Genomic DNA, 14,872 nt, shown 5'->3' on the forward strand with positions numbered 1-14,872 from the left:
GTTTCTATATCATTTATTTCTGTTATGCTCTTTATTATTTCCCTTCTTCTACCCTTATTGGGCTTTCTTCTTCTTCTTCTTCTTCTTTTTTTTAGCTTGATTGATTGATTGATTGATATGACAGAGCAAGCAAGCATAAGCAGGGGAAACTACAGCAGGAGAGGGAGAAGCAGACTCTCCATTGAGCAGGGAGCCCAATGTGGGACTGGGTCCCAGGACCCTGTGATTGAGACCTAAGCTGAAGGCAGATGTTCAAATGACTGAGCCACCCAGGGACTCCTGTCCTTTTTTTTTTTTTTTTCCTCTAGTTCCTTTAGGAATAATGTTAAACTGTTTGAATATTTTCTTATTTCTTGAGCTAGGCCTGTATTGCTATCTAATTCCCTCTTCGAACTGCTTTAGCTGTTTCTTTTTCTTTTTTTAAAATTCTAGAATAATGGTGATTCTTTTATTAACATATAATGTATTATTTGTTTCAGGGGTACAGGTGTGTGATTTATCAGTCTTACACAATTCACAGCACTCACTATAGCACATACCCTCCCCAAAGTCCCTCTCTCAGTCACCCCATCCCTCCCATCCACCTCCACTCCAGCAACTCTTAGTTTGTTCCCTGAGATTAAGAGTCTCTTATGGCCTGTCTCCCTCTCTGGTTTCATCTTATTTCATTTTTCCCTCCCTTCCCCTTTGATCCTCTGTCTTATTTTTCAAATTCCTCATATCTGTGAGATCATACAGTAATTGTCTTTCTCTGATTGACTTATTTCACTTAGCATAATATCTCTAGTTCCATCCATGTTGTTGCAAATAGCAATATTTCGGTATTTCATGGCTGCATGGTATTCCATTATATATGGTATATATATATACATATATATGTATATATATATACTCACATCTTTTTTATCTATTCATCTGTTGATGGACATCTAGGCTCTTCCCATAGTTTGGCTGTTATGGACATTGCTGCTATAAACATTCAGGTGCATGTGTCCCTTTGGATCACTACATTTGTATCTTTGGGTAAATACCAAGTAGTGCAATTGATAGGTCATGGGTAGCTCTATTTTTTAATTTTTGAGGAACCTCCATACTGTTTTCCAGAGTGGCTGTACCAGCTTGCATTCCCACCTCATGCCTAAAATTAACCAGTCAGAAAACAACAGATGTTGGCGAAGATGCTCATAATATGTTCTTAACTATAACTGTTTATATTTCTTTGGTGTTGGTTGTGATCTCTCATCTTTCATTCATGATCTTTTCCTTTTGCTAAGTCTAGCCAGAATTTTATCAATCTCATTAATTCTTTCAAAGAACCAGCTACTAGTTTTGTTGATCTGTTATACTGTTCTTTTGGTTTCTATTTCATTGATTTCTGCTCTGATCTTTATTATTCTCTTCTGCTGGATATAGGCTTTATTTGCTATTCTTTCTCCAGCTCCTTTAGGTGTAGGGTTAGGTTGTGTATTTGAGAACTTTCTTGTTTCTTGAGAAAGGCTTGTATTGCTATGTACTTTCCTCTTAGGACCACCTTTGCTGCATCCCAGAGATTTTTGAACAGTTGCGTTTTCATTTTCATTTGTTTCCATGATTTTTAAAAATTCTTCTTTTATTTCCTGGTTGACCCATTCTTTCTTTAGTAGGATGCTCTTTAGTCTCCATGAATTTGAGTTCTTTTCAACTTCCCTCTTGTGGTTGAGTTCTAGTTTCAAAGCATTGTAGTCTCAAAATATGCAGGGAATGAACCTAATCTTTTGGTACTGGTTGAGACCTGATTTGTGACCCAGAATGTGATCTGTTCTGGAGTATGTTCCATGTGGACTAGAGAAGAATATGTATTCTGCTGTTTTTGGATGGAAAGTTCTGAATATATCATTGATGTATGTTTGGTGCGATGTGTCATTTGAAGGCTTTATTTCCTTGTTGATCTTTTGCTTAGAGGATTTGTCCATTTCAGTGAGGGGAGTGTTAAAGTGCCCTACTATTATTGTATTATTTCAGTGTGTTTCTTTGATTTTGTTATTAATTGGATTATATAATTGGCTGCTCCCAAGTTAGGGGCATAGATATTTAAAATTGTTAGATCTTCTTATTGGGCAGACCCTTTAAGTATCATATAGTGTCCTTCTTCATCTCTTATTGTAGTCTTTGGCTTAAAATTTGATTTATCTGATAAAAGGATTGCCCCCCCCAGCTTTATTTTGATGCCCATTAGCATCGTAAATTGTTTTCCACCTCCTCACTTAAATATGGAGGTGTCTTTGGGTCTAAAATGAGTTTCTTATAGACAGCATATCGATGGGTCTTGTTTTTTCCATTCTGATACCCTGTGTCTTTTGATTGGGACATTTAGCCCATTTACACTCAGGGTAACCACTGAAAGAAATTAATTTAGTGCCATTCTATTGCCTGTAAGGTGATTGTTACTGTATATTGTGTCTTCCTTTCTGGTCTTAGTTTTAGGCTCTCTGGGACATTTAGCCCATTTACACTCAGGATAACCATTGACAAATATGAATTTAGTGCCATTGTATTGCCTGTAAGGTGATTGTTACTGTATATTGTGTCTTCCTTTCTGGTCTTAATTTTAGGCTCTCTCTTTGCTTAGAAGACCCCTTTCAATATTTCTTGTAGGGCTGGTTTGGTATTTGCAATTTCTTTTAGTTTTTGTTTGTCCTAGAAGTTTTTTTTTTAATATTTTATTTATTTATTTGACAGAGTGAGAGATCACAAGTAGGCAGAGAGGCAGGCAGAGGGGGAGGGGGAAGCAGGCTCCCCACTGAGCAGAGAGCCCAATGTGGGGCTTGATCCCAGGACCCTTGTATCATGACCTGAGCCAAAGGCAGAGGCTTTAACACACTGAGCCATCCAGGCACTCCTGTCCTGGAAACTTTTTATTTCTCCTATTTTTCACTGATAGCCTAGCTGGATATAGTATTTTTGGCTGCATATTTTTCTCATTTAGTGCTATGAATATATCATGCCAGTCCTTTCTGGTCTGCCAAGTTTCTGTGAATAGGTCTGCTGCCAATATAATATTTTTACTGTTGCAGGTTACAGGCCTCTTTTCCCAAGCTGCTCTCAGGGTTTTCTCTTTGTCTCTGAGATTTGCAAGTTTTATTATTAGATCACTGGGTGTTGACCTATTTTTATTGATTTTAAGGGGGGTTCTCTATGCCTCCTGGATTTTGGTGCCTGTTTCCTTCCCCAAATTAGTAAAGTTCTCTGCTATTATTTGCTCCAATATACCTTCTGCCACTCTCTTTCGTCTTCTGGGATCCCAATTACTCTAATATTATTTCATCTTACAGTATCACTTATTTCTCCAATTCTCCCCTCATGATCCAGTAGTTGTTTTTCTCTTTTTCAGTTTTTTCATTCTCCATCATTTGGTCTTCTATATCACTAATTCTCTCTCCTGCCTTATTTATCCTAATAGTAAGAGCCTCCAGTTTTGATAGCTTTTTTAAAATTTCAACTTGGTTATATTTTAGTCCTTTTATTTCTCCAGAAAGAGATTTTATTTCTCCAAAAGGGATTCTCTAGTATCTTCTATGTTTCTTTCATGACCACCTAGCATCTTTATAATCATCATTCTTAACTCTAGTTCTGATAGCTTAGTAATGTCTGTATTGATTGGGTCTCTAGCATCGGTACTGCCTCTTGTTCTTTTTTTTTTTTTTTTTTTTTTTTGAGGTGAGTTTTTCTGTCTTGTCATTTTGTCCAGAGAAGAATAGATGAATGAGAGAATAAAATGCTAAAAGGATGACAATGATCCCAGAAAAATATACACTAAAAGTATATACCAAATCAGAAGAGACCTGAAACCAGGGGGAGAAGAAAAGGAAAAAAAATATATATATGATTAGGTTGGTGAATAGAACAGAGCCACCCACGTGGTTTTGGGTGTATTTTGGTCTGTTAGAAGAAACTGCCCCCCCCATATATATCTATATATATATCTATATATATATACTTTCTTCCTTCAAAATATATATATTCTATTCTTTAAAATATATTTCCTTAAAATATATATTATTCTTTCTTTAAAATTATTTAGTTATTTATGGGGCGCCTGGGTGGCTCAGTGGGTTGAGCCGCTGCCTTCGGCTCGGGTCATGATCTCAGGGTTCTGGGATCGAGTTCCGCATCGGGCTCTCTGCTCAGCGGGGAGCCTGCTTCCCTCTCTCTCTCTCTCTCTCTGCCTGCCTCTCTGTCTACTTGTGATCTCTCTCTGTCAAATAAATAAATAAAATCTTTTAAAAAAATTATTTATTTATTTAAATCATTAAATCATTTAGTTATTTAAATTATTCAATTATCTATTTAAAATTAAAATTACATATATATGGGTAAACACAATGGAGGAATGGAATATGATTGTAAAGAGAAAATTAAGAAAGATTTTAAAAAAGGAATTGATAATAAAGTAACTGGTTGGAAGAGGAAAAAAAAAAAGAGGAAAGTGATCAGGGTGGAGAATAGAACAAAGCCATGCACTAGACTTAGGGTATATTTTGTTCTGTTAGAAGAAACTGTATCCCAAAATATTAATGAAAGAAAAACTTATTTGTATACAGAAAATAAGGTTAAATACAATGATGGGATAGAAAATGACTATAAGATGAAAATTAAAAAAGATTTAAAAAAAGATATTGATGAGATGAAATAATTAAAATAGGTTAAAATAGGTAAGAGGAAAAAATTTGAAAAAATAGAAAAAGAAAAAAAATACTAAAATTAAAAAAAAAATTAACTTTGAAAGACTAAAGAATCATAGGGAAAAAGCCATGAATTCTATGTACTGTATTCTCCTAGTACTGGTGTTTTGCAATTCTCTTTGATCGGTAGACTTGGTCTTGGCTGGATGTTCTAACTGATCTTCTGGGGGAGAGCCCTGTTGTAGTGATTCTCAAATGTTTTGCCTGAGGCAGAATTGCACCACCCTTACCAGGTGCCAGGCTAGTAATCTGCTCAGGTTTGCTCTAGGTAGCTTTTGTTCTCTGAAAGCTTTCCATACAGCTTTGGAGGAGGAGAATGAAGATGGCAGTCTCCCAATCACTAGCCCCAGAGAAGCTGAGAGTTTGGGGTCCCCCTCTTCAGTGAGCCCTCAGAGAAAAGCAGTCAATCACACCTGTCTCCCTGGTGTCCAGCTTCATTCTGAGCTCACCCAGCCTGTGATTGAGTGTTTCTATCTCTGGCGCATGGCTCCGTTTGGAGTTTCCAAACCCAGCAGTTTCCTGCAGCACACTTCTGTACTGCTCCTCCCAGTGGAAGAAGGGGGGTGTCTCCTTGGATCTGCCACTTGTGGGGTCCTTGCTTGAAGAGTAGTGGCTCAACTGTGCCTTGGATCCCAGCTTATAGCAACCCTGAGCTAAGAGTCCCCTCCTCAGCTCTGTGTTTAAACCAGCTTCCCCACTTCGATACCTGGGAGCTCTGCTGCACTCCAGCACCCCTGGTTTTTCTGTGACCCTGCAGGTCCTGAGATCAGAGTGTCCAGAGAGGCCTCCCCACACCCCCTGCTTAGTCTCTGCAATGACATCCCTCAGTGGAGCAGACTTCTAAAAGCTCATTTTGTGCTCTGCTGCACTATTGCTTGCCAGGAGCCTGCCTCTCTTCCTGTGGTCTATCTTCCTGTATATTGCCTTGGATTTACTTCTCCCTATGTCCTACCTTCCAGGGAGTGGTTGCTTTTCTGTTCATAGAATTTCTGCTATTCTTCTCTTCAATCTTCTTTTGAGTTTGTAGGTATTCTTAATGGTTTGGTAACTGTCTAGCTGAATTCCTGGGACCAGATGAAATTTAGGTCTTCTACTCTTCTGCCATCTTTCCTTTTGTTGTTTTAATGATTTTGGACCATTGAGTTTTTATTTTCATTTGTCTCTATGTATTTTTTGATTTCATCTTTGATTACTTCATTGATCCATTGGTTGTTTAGTATCATTTAGTTTCCATATGTTTATTTTTCCCCAGCTTTTTTTTTTTTTTTTTTTTGGTTTTTTTTTCTTTTTTCAAACCACTGTGTGCATAAAAGATGCATGGTATGATTTCAGTCTTCTTAAATTTATTAAGGCTTGTTTTATGTCCTAATGTGATCTATTCTGGAGAATGTCCATGTGTACTTGAAAAGAATATATATTCTATTGATTTTGGTTGGAATATTCTCTATGTATCTGGTCCATGTGTCATTCAAAGACATTGTTTCCTTATTTACTTTGTGTCTGGCTGATCTTTCATTAATGTAAATGGAGTGTTAAAGTCTCCTAACATTATTGTATTACCATCAGTTTCTCTTTTTATGTCTATTAATATTTATTTTATATATTTAGGTGTCCCACTGTTGTGTTCAGAAATATTTACAATATCAACAGATGAACAGATAAAAACTATGTGGTATATATTTTACATAAATGTGTATGTATATATGTATTATATACATACATGCACAATGGAATATTACTCAACCATTAGGAAGGATGAATACTTACCATTTACATTGACATGGATGGAACTGGAGGGTATTATTCTGAGTGAAATAAGTCAGAGAAAAACAACTATCATATGGTTTCACTCGTATGTGGACTATAAGAAACATCAAGAGGATCACAGAGGAATGGAGGGAAAACTGAATGGGAAGTCATCAGAGAGGGAGACAAACCATGATAAACCCTTAACTGTGGATACAAACTGATGGTTGCTGGAGGAGAGAGTGGTGAGGAGATAGGGTAATTGGGTGATGAGCATTAAGAAGGTCATGTGATGTGATGTGATGAGCACTGGGTGTTATATACAACTGGTAAATTATTGAATACTACATGTGACATTAATAATGTACTATATGTTTGCTAATTAAATTTAAATTAAAAAAAGGAAAAAATAGTGTATTTTTTGTTGGATTGATCCTTTTATCATTATGTAATATCTTTCTTTGTCTCTTGTTACAGTCTTTGTTTTAAAGTCTATTTTGTCTGATGTAAATATTGCTACTCAAGCTTTTTTTTTTTTCCCACTTTCATTTACATGGCGAATATTTTATCATCACTTCACTTTCAGCCTATTTGTCATTGGGTCTGATGTGAGTCTCTTGTAGGTAGCATATAAATGGGTCTTTTTTTTTTTTTTAATTCATTCCACCACTCTATTCCATCAGAGAATGAAAGAGAAATAGGCAGGTTAGAGACCCATCAAATTAACAAGCAATGTCACTCTATAAAATATATATTTTTTCAAGATGCATTCCCACAGTACTGGCATTCTGCATTTCTTCTGAGTTCCTGAAACACTAAATAGCTAGAAGACTAACTTAAATATTAATAAGCTCTCTACTTATACCTACTGCAGTTAGTTCCTTTTCTTCATCCTCTAATATGCTTTGCCTTAATTAAGTCTGCCCAGACTTATAGGATCTTCTCATATTATTGTTGGGTATTTATTCTACAATATTGTTGATAAGAAGACAACATGAAAGCAAGGAAAACAAATAATTTTCATTTAATTTGATTTTAATTGTCCATCATTAATAAATGAAGAGATTATGTTTAGATGAGTTTTTAAAAATTGTTTAAGTTCAATTTAATTAACATATACTTTATTATTAGTCTCAGAGGTAAAATTAAGTAATTCATAATTGCATACAACACCCAGTTCTCATTACTTGAAGTGCCCTCTTAATGCTCATCACCCAGTTACTCCATCTTCCCACCCACTTCTCCACCAGCAATCCCGTTTGTTTCCCATAGTTAAGAGTGTCTTATGGCTTACCTTCCTCTCTGTTTTCATCTTATTTTATTTTTCCTTCTCTTGCCATTATGTTCATGTGTTTCTTTCCTCAAATTCCATATATATGAGTGAAATAATATGGTATTTGTCTTTCTCTGATTGGCTTATTTTGCTTAGCATACTACCCTGTAGTTCCATCCTCATAATTGCAAATTGAAAGATTTCATTCTTTTTGATGGCTCAGTAATATTCAGGTGAGTGTGCAAATATGACTCATCTATAGAGATTTTGTTACAGAATTGACATGCTTAAGACCCATCATTCATCTTCTGAGAACCTAGAATTGACAGGGTTCAAGCAAGTATAATTTGTAAAAAGGGCCTGTTTATTTTGATATATACTGAGTTGAGAATCAATGATGTGTAGAAATACTTTAAGTGGAGAGATTAATTAGAAATTTGAAGAAGACAAAGGACACATTATCTGTGAAAGACCGACCTATACATGAAACAAGAAATGTAAATGATCTTTTCATGTTTCTGTTAGTCATTTGTATGTCTTCTTTGGAGAAGTGTCTGTTCATGTCTTCTGCCCATTTTTTTTAAAGATTTTATTTATTTATTTGACAGACAGAGATCACAAGTAGGCAGAGAGGCAGGCAGAGAGAGAGAGGAGGAAGCAGGCTCCCCACTGAGCAGAGAGCCCGATGTGGGGCTTGATCCCAGGACCCTGGGACCATGACCTGAGCCCAAGGCAGAGGCTTTAACCCACTGAGCCACCCAGGTGCCCCCTTCTGCCCATTTTTTGACATGATTATCTGTTTTTTCAGTGTTCAGTTTGAGGAGTTCTTTATACATCTTGGATATCAATTCTTTGTCTGTAGTGTCATTTGCAAATATCTTCTCCCATTCCGTGTATTGCCTCTTTGTTTTGTTGACTGTTTCCTTTGCTGTGAAGAAGCTTTTAATCTTGATGAAATCTTGAAAGTTCATTTTTGCTTTTGTTTCATTTGCCTTTGGAGACGTGTCTTGAGAGAAGTTGCTGTGTCCAATGTCAAAGAGGTTACTGCCTATGTTCTCCTCTAGGATTTTGATAGATTTCTGCCTCATGTTGAGATCTTTCATCCATTTCATTCATCATCATTAGCTATAAGGGAAATTCAAATCAAAACCACATTGAGATACCACCTTACACCAGTTGGAATGGCCAATATTAACAGGACAGGAAACAAGTGTTGAAGAGGATATGGAGAAAGAGGAACGCTCTTACACTGTTGGTGGGAATGCAACTTGGTGCAGCCAGTTGGAAAACGATGTGGAGATTCCTCCATAAATTAAAAATTGAGCTATCCTATGACCCTGTAATTACACTACTTGGTATTTACCCCAAAGATACAGATGTAGTGAAAAGAAGGGCCATATGTACCCCGGTGTTCATAGCAGCAATGTCTACAATCGCCAAATTGTGGAAAGAGCCAAGATGTTCTTCAATAGAAGAATAGATTCAGAAAATATGGTACATATATACAATGGAATATTAAACAGCCATCAGAAAGGATGAATACCCAACTTTTGTAAACAGGGACAGGACTGGAGGAGATTATGCTGAATGAAATAAGTCAAGCAGAGAGAGTCAATTATCATATGGTTTCACTTATTTGTGGAGCATAAGGAATAACATGAAGGACATTAGAAGGAAAAGAAAAGTGAATTGGGGTAAATCGGAGGGGAGATGAAGCATGAAAACTGTGGACTCTGAGAAACAGACTGAGAGTTTTGGAGGGGAGGGGGATGGCTGAGCCTGTTGGTGGGGATTAAGGAGGGCACCTATTGCATGGAGCACTGGATGTGGTGCATAAACAATGAGTCTTGGAACATGGAAAAAATAAAATTAAATTGTTAAAAAATGTATATGATCTTAGATATAATATATTCAGCAAACTATAGGTATTATGCAATAAACTATTAAAAGTAGAAATCTGATTATCAAGTTCTAGTTTCTTGCCATGAAATAAGTGCCCATGATAATGTAATAATCAACTTCATTCTGGGATACATTTGTTCATAAAATATTTTTACAATGTGTTGACTGTATTAGCATTTTCTGTATGTCCTATGTTCTTTTACATAAGAGCTTGATGTCATCTAATTAGATATCTTAGATCATTGGAAAGAACACCAGAATGTAATCTCCATATGAAAATTCACAATCCTTGGTATATCCAAAGGAGATTAGAAAATTTCCGTTGTTTCGGAGCTCAAGTAGGACTATACATATGACAGCAAATGGTTTCTTGTCTTTTTTGCTTTGCTTTTCTTTTCAAAATGATTTAGACAGTGAGGTGGTTTCTTCCATATTTATCAGATTATAGCATTAGATGTACCTGGGCACCTGACTCTTTAGGTAGGTGAAGAGGATGGTCACATATGCAGTGTTATTAAGACATCCAAAAGTTCCTTGGCCCCCTGATCTCTCTCTCACATGTTCTTCTTGAAATAACGTGTAATGTGAAATTTCTTGGTATTAAGAATTTTTCATTTTGGAATATCTGAATAACTATCATATAAATTTCCCTGACTGATTTGAGAAAAATGCAAATTTTGTCTCACTCAATATTTTACCAAGAGCTAGTTGTAGATTGAAAATATACTAATCTAGACAGAGAAACATCTGCTATTTCTTCACTGTTTCAAGGAAGGAATGTGCCAATGTTCTCTAATATTTTATTTGTAGTAAATAAATAAGAGAGATATTCCCACCCAATATCAGGAATGAATGTAAATGTAGAGCAGGAGGAAATTGACAAAACAATATCTTAGTATAAACTTTACTTCTTTTAAGTGTACCTATGGTTGTTGAAAAGTCCAAAAACAGCATAATTTTGATTTCCCATACTATCTTCGCCTATGAAATGGACATGGTTGGACACCTGGTTGGCTCAGCTCGTTAAGCATCTGACTCTTGATTTTGGCTCAGGTCAGGATCTGCAGGTCCTGAGGTCAGGCTCTGCACTCAGGAGGGAGTCTGCTGGAGATTCTCTCTCTCTCCCTCCCTCTTCCTCTGCCTGTTCCCACAACCCTGCACTCTTTCTCTCTCTAAAATAAATAAATCTTAAAAAAAAAAGAAGTAGGGGTGCCTGGGTGGCTCAGTCAGTTGAGTGTCTGCCTTCAGTGCAGGTCATGATCTCAGAGTCATGATACCAAGTCCTGCTTTGGGCTCTCTCCTCAGTGAGGAGTCTTCTTCTCCCTCTCCCTCTCCCACTACTCTCTCTCTTAAATAAATAAATAAATAAATAAATAAATAAACAATCTTTTAAAAAAATAAAATAAAAAAATATTGCCTCACTTTGAGGGACTTAAATCAAAAATTTTTTATTTAAATTCAGTGTAGTTTATTTAAAATCAATAGCAATAATTACAATGTATAACAATAATAACTATATGTTATTAAATTCAAAGCCAACTATACATTTAAAAAATTCAATGTAGCTAACATATACTGTGTTATTAGTTTCATGGGTAGAATTTAGTGATTCATCAGTTGTATATAATACCCAGTGCTCATTACAGCAAGTGCCTTCCTTAATGCCCATCACCCAGTTACCCCAGCCCCCACCCCTCCCTTCCAGCAATCCTCAGTTCATTCTCTAGAGTTCAGTATCTCTTATGGCTTGCCTCACTCTCTTTTTCATTTTATTTTATTTTATTTTTCCTTCCTTCCTCTATGTTCATCTGTTTTGTTTCTTAAATCCCACCTATGAGTGATTTTTTTATGTAAGTGTATTTTGTTCATAATCAGATTATATTTGATTCTTGAAGCAACCTTGGAAGATATTATTATCTTCATATTAGATTGAATAAACAAAGAATAAAACTCAGGTCTGATAGCTTGCCTGAGGTCAATGCATTGGTGTAATGATTTTCATGTTCTGATCACCTCATATCCAGTTCATTGTCTCCCTCCTTCCCTCCCTAGTTTGTTGTAAATGCAACTTGAAAACATTATAGGAATGAGGAGTTGAAAGCTATGCAAAGTATTCCTCATTCTATTTATACAGGAACTGTATATTTCCCACTTCACAGAACTTAAGTTTTTCATCTTGTAATATGATATAAACATATAAACTCAGTATCTTTTAACTCATATATACACATATATATGTATAAATATATATAATAAGTATATTTTATTTTTATTTTATTCATTTATTTATTTATTGCATTTTTTCTTAGTTGAATTTTTCTTGTTCCAATTTGATTCTTTTTTCTCTAGGTCACTTGGTATTCTTGACTTGATGAAAAAAAAAATGATTCCAAGGTGACAGAATTTGTTCTTCTGGACTTTTCATCTTCCTGGGAGCTACAACTCTTTCTTTTCTTAATATTTTCTTTATTTTACATGACTTTTTCCGGGAATTCTCTTGATAATGGTAACACTGTGAACTGATGCCTGTCTGCTCCAATTTCCTATGTAATATTTTTGGGGCCATCTGTCCCTTATTGACCAATGCCTGAGCTCTGTTACCATGCCCAAGATATTAGGAGATTTTCTAAAGCAAGGCAAGATCATCTCTTTTTAGGGATGCTTGGCTCTTTCTGGGAGCCAGAGAGATGTTTCTGCTGACAGTCATGGCCTATGATAGGTATGTTGCCATATGTAATCCTTTGTACTACCTGACAGTCATGAACCACCAGCTGTGCTTTCAGTTGGTTTTTGCCTGTTGGTGTGGGGGCTTCATTCACTCTATCACACAGGTTGCACTGATGATCCAGCTGTCCTATGACCCTAATGAACTGGACAACTTCTACTGTGATGTCCCACAGGTCATCAGCTATTGTACATGGACACATATGTAGTAGAGGTGCTGATGGTCTCAAACAGTAGTCTGCTACCTCTTGTCTGTTTCTTGGTCTTACTGTTCTCTTATGCCATCATCCTGATCACCCTCAGAACTCACTTCAGCCAGGGCCAGCGCAAGGCATTCTTAGTCTGAGCCTCCCACTTAACAGTGGTCAGCCTGATCTTTGTGCCATGTGTATTCATCTACCTGAGGCCTTTCTGCAGCTTCTCTGTGGATAAAGTGTTCTCCGTCTTTTACACAGTGATCACTCCAATGTTGAACCCTCTCATCTACACACTCAGAAATGCTGAAATGAAGACAGCCATGAGGAAGCTGAGAAAAAAAGCACGTGGCATCCTTCTGCCATATTAAAGGATGAACAGGAAGAGGTGATTTAGATAGCGTAACTTTCTTGGGATATCCTTAACTCATCCTATACATGGATATATTCATGAAACCAATTCCATGACTTTGGCATAAAAACCGGCATCAAAATTATAGTGCATTGCTGTTGATTGATATTGAGGCATGGTGGCATTGTTGGGTGTTAAATATTAAGAAGGGGAGTTTATTGGTCCAGAAATTGAGTAGTAGGTTCAAGAGGACACCTTGAAAGATCAACTCTTCTACCCTTTGTCTATAAGTAGTCTTCCTTGATTTATGTCATTTCACTTTTAAATTTTCTTCAAATGAAAGAAGGTATCCCATCTCCTTTTTTGTCTTCCTCATCTGGGTGTGACAATTCCTAGGTCAGGAGGCTCCTTCTGATGTCCATCAGAGTCTCTTCTGATGAAAGCCCAAAAACAGCACTAACCACCCTACCTATTAATGTTCACCTAGGGACTGTGTTATATATTGTGCCAAATTTTAGAAATGCACTTCAGTTCAGTTCAGGTAAGTGAGCATGCTCTTTGTAAAGTTTACATGTGAAGGCAAGGAAGCCTGAGAGTTCTGAGTGTTGGAAACTCCCAATTTTCTCTCCTGGGGGTTTCTCTAGAAGAGGCATCCTATTTCTTTAAGTGGAGTTACAGCAGGGGATAAGTGTATAAGCTGGCTCTTCAACTGGTCATAATATTTAAGAGCTCTGACCTGTAAAGGAAAAAAGGGGGGAGAAAAAAAGACATGATCTATGGTTTAAAGTAGTTATTCCAAGTCTGGGAGGCACTTTTAGAAAGAGGTAATATTATTCTTCACTTTTACAAGTGAACTGGGAGTTTTTTAAAAAAATTATTTATTTATTTTAGACAGAAGGAAGAGTGCAAGTGGAGGGAGGGGCAGAGGAAAGCAAGAGAGAGAATCTTAGGTAAACTCCCTTCCTAGATTGGAGGCCAATGCAGGGTTCAACCTTAGGACCCTGAGATCATAACCTCAGCTAAAATCGAGTCTGACCGTCAACCAAGTGAGCTATCCAGGTGCCCCGATCTCAGATTTCTTTAGTGACTTTTATTAGTTCACTCAGAAAATATGATCACACAGCAAGGCTAAAATTTTGGATAATTAAGATTAAGCTAATATTTTTCTTTCTAGAAAGTCTTTGCCTCAATTAGATGGACTAATTGCATCTTTCCTATTTTATCTACAGAAGATCTCCAGATATAAGAGATCACTAAGAACATGCACAAAAACATTTATATTTAAGGTTATCTATTTCTGATGTTAGGATCTTCACAACTTCTTTTATCTAAAGAAAGATTAATTCTGTTCACTAAATAATATAATGATGGACTTTATTTTTTTCTATATTTTTATATTTTCTCACCTATTTCCTAATCAGTTGTGATGGAGATGCTTTTAAAATTACTTAGCTGAAACACATAACTCAGGAAAAGAATATTTGAAATTCCACCAAATAATAGGATTTACTAGGTATATTGCAATACCTGTGGTCTTGTAAGAGCTTGGATGATTTCTTACTAAGATGAGTGAGGGGGGGTTGGCATCCCTGTGTGGATCACACTTTCCTTACCATCCCTGCTATGGATCACATTCTCCTCTTTTATTCTAAAACATTTCCAGAGGTCCTTTGCCTATAGTCAATATCCAGAGAGATTATCTGATAATTGTATTTCTCTGATTGACTTATTTCACCTAGCATAATACCCTCTAGTTCCATCCACGTCATTGCAAATGGCAGGATTTCATCTTTTTGATGGCTGCATAGTATTCCATATTTATCTATATCTATCTATAGATATAAATATCTATCTATATCTATATCTATATCTATCTATATCTATATCCATATCTATATCTATATCTATATCTCACATCTTCTTTATCCATTCATCTGTTGATGGACATCTAGGTTCTTTC

At 36.3% G+C, this 14,872-nt stretch overlaps 1 pseudogene; it reads left to right on the forward strand.

The window, feature by feature from the left end:
- Positions 1-12,021: 12,021 nt before the first annotated feature.
- On the forward strand, positions 12,022-12,938 carry LOC111157995 (annotated as a pseudogene).
- Positions 12,939-14,872: the final 1,934 nt, after the last annotated feature.

Source organism: Enhydra lutris, unplaced genomic scaffold (assembly GCF_002288905.1).
Source record: "Enhydra lutris kenyoni isolate GAN:26980312 unplaced genomic scaffold, ASM228890v2 scaffoldscaffold4, whole genome shotgun sequence".
NCBI lineage: Eukaryota > Metazoa > Chordata > Mammalia > Carnivora > Mustelidae > Enhydra > Enhydra lutris.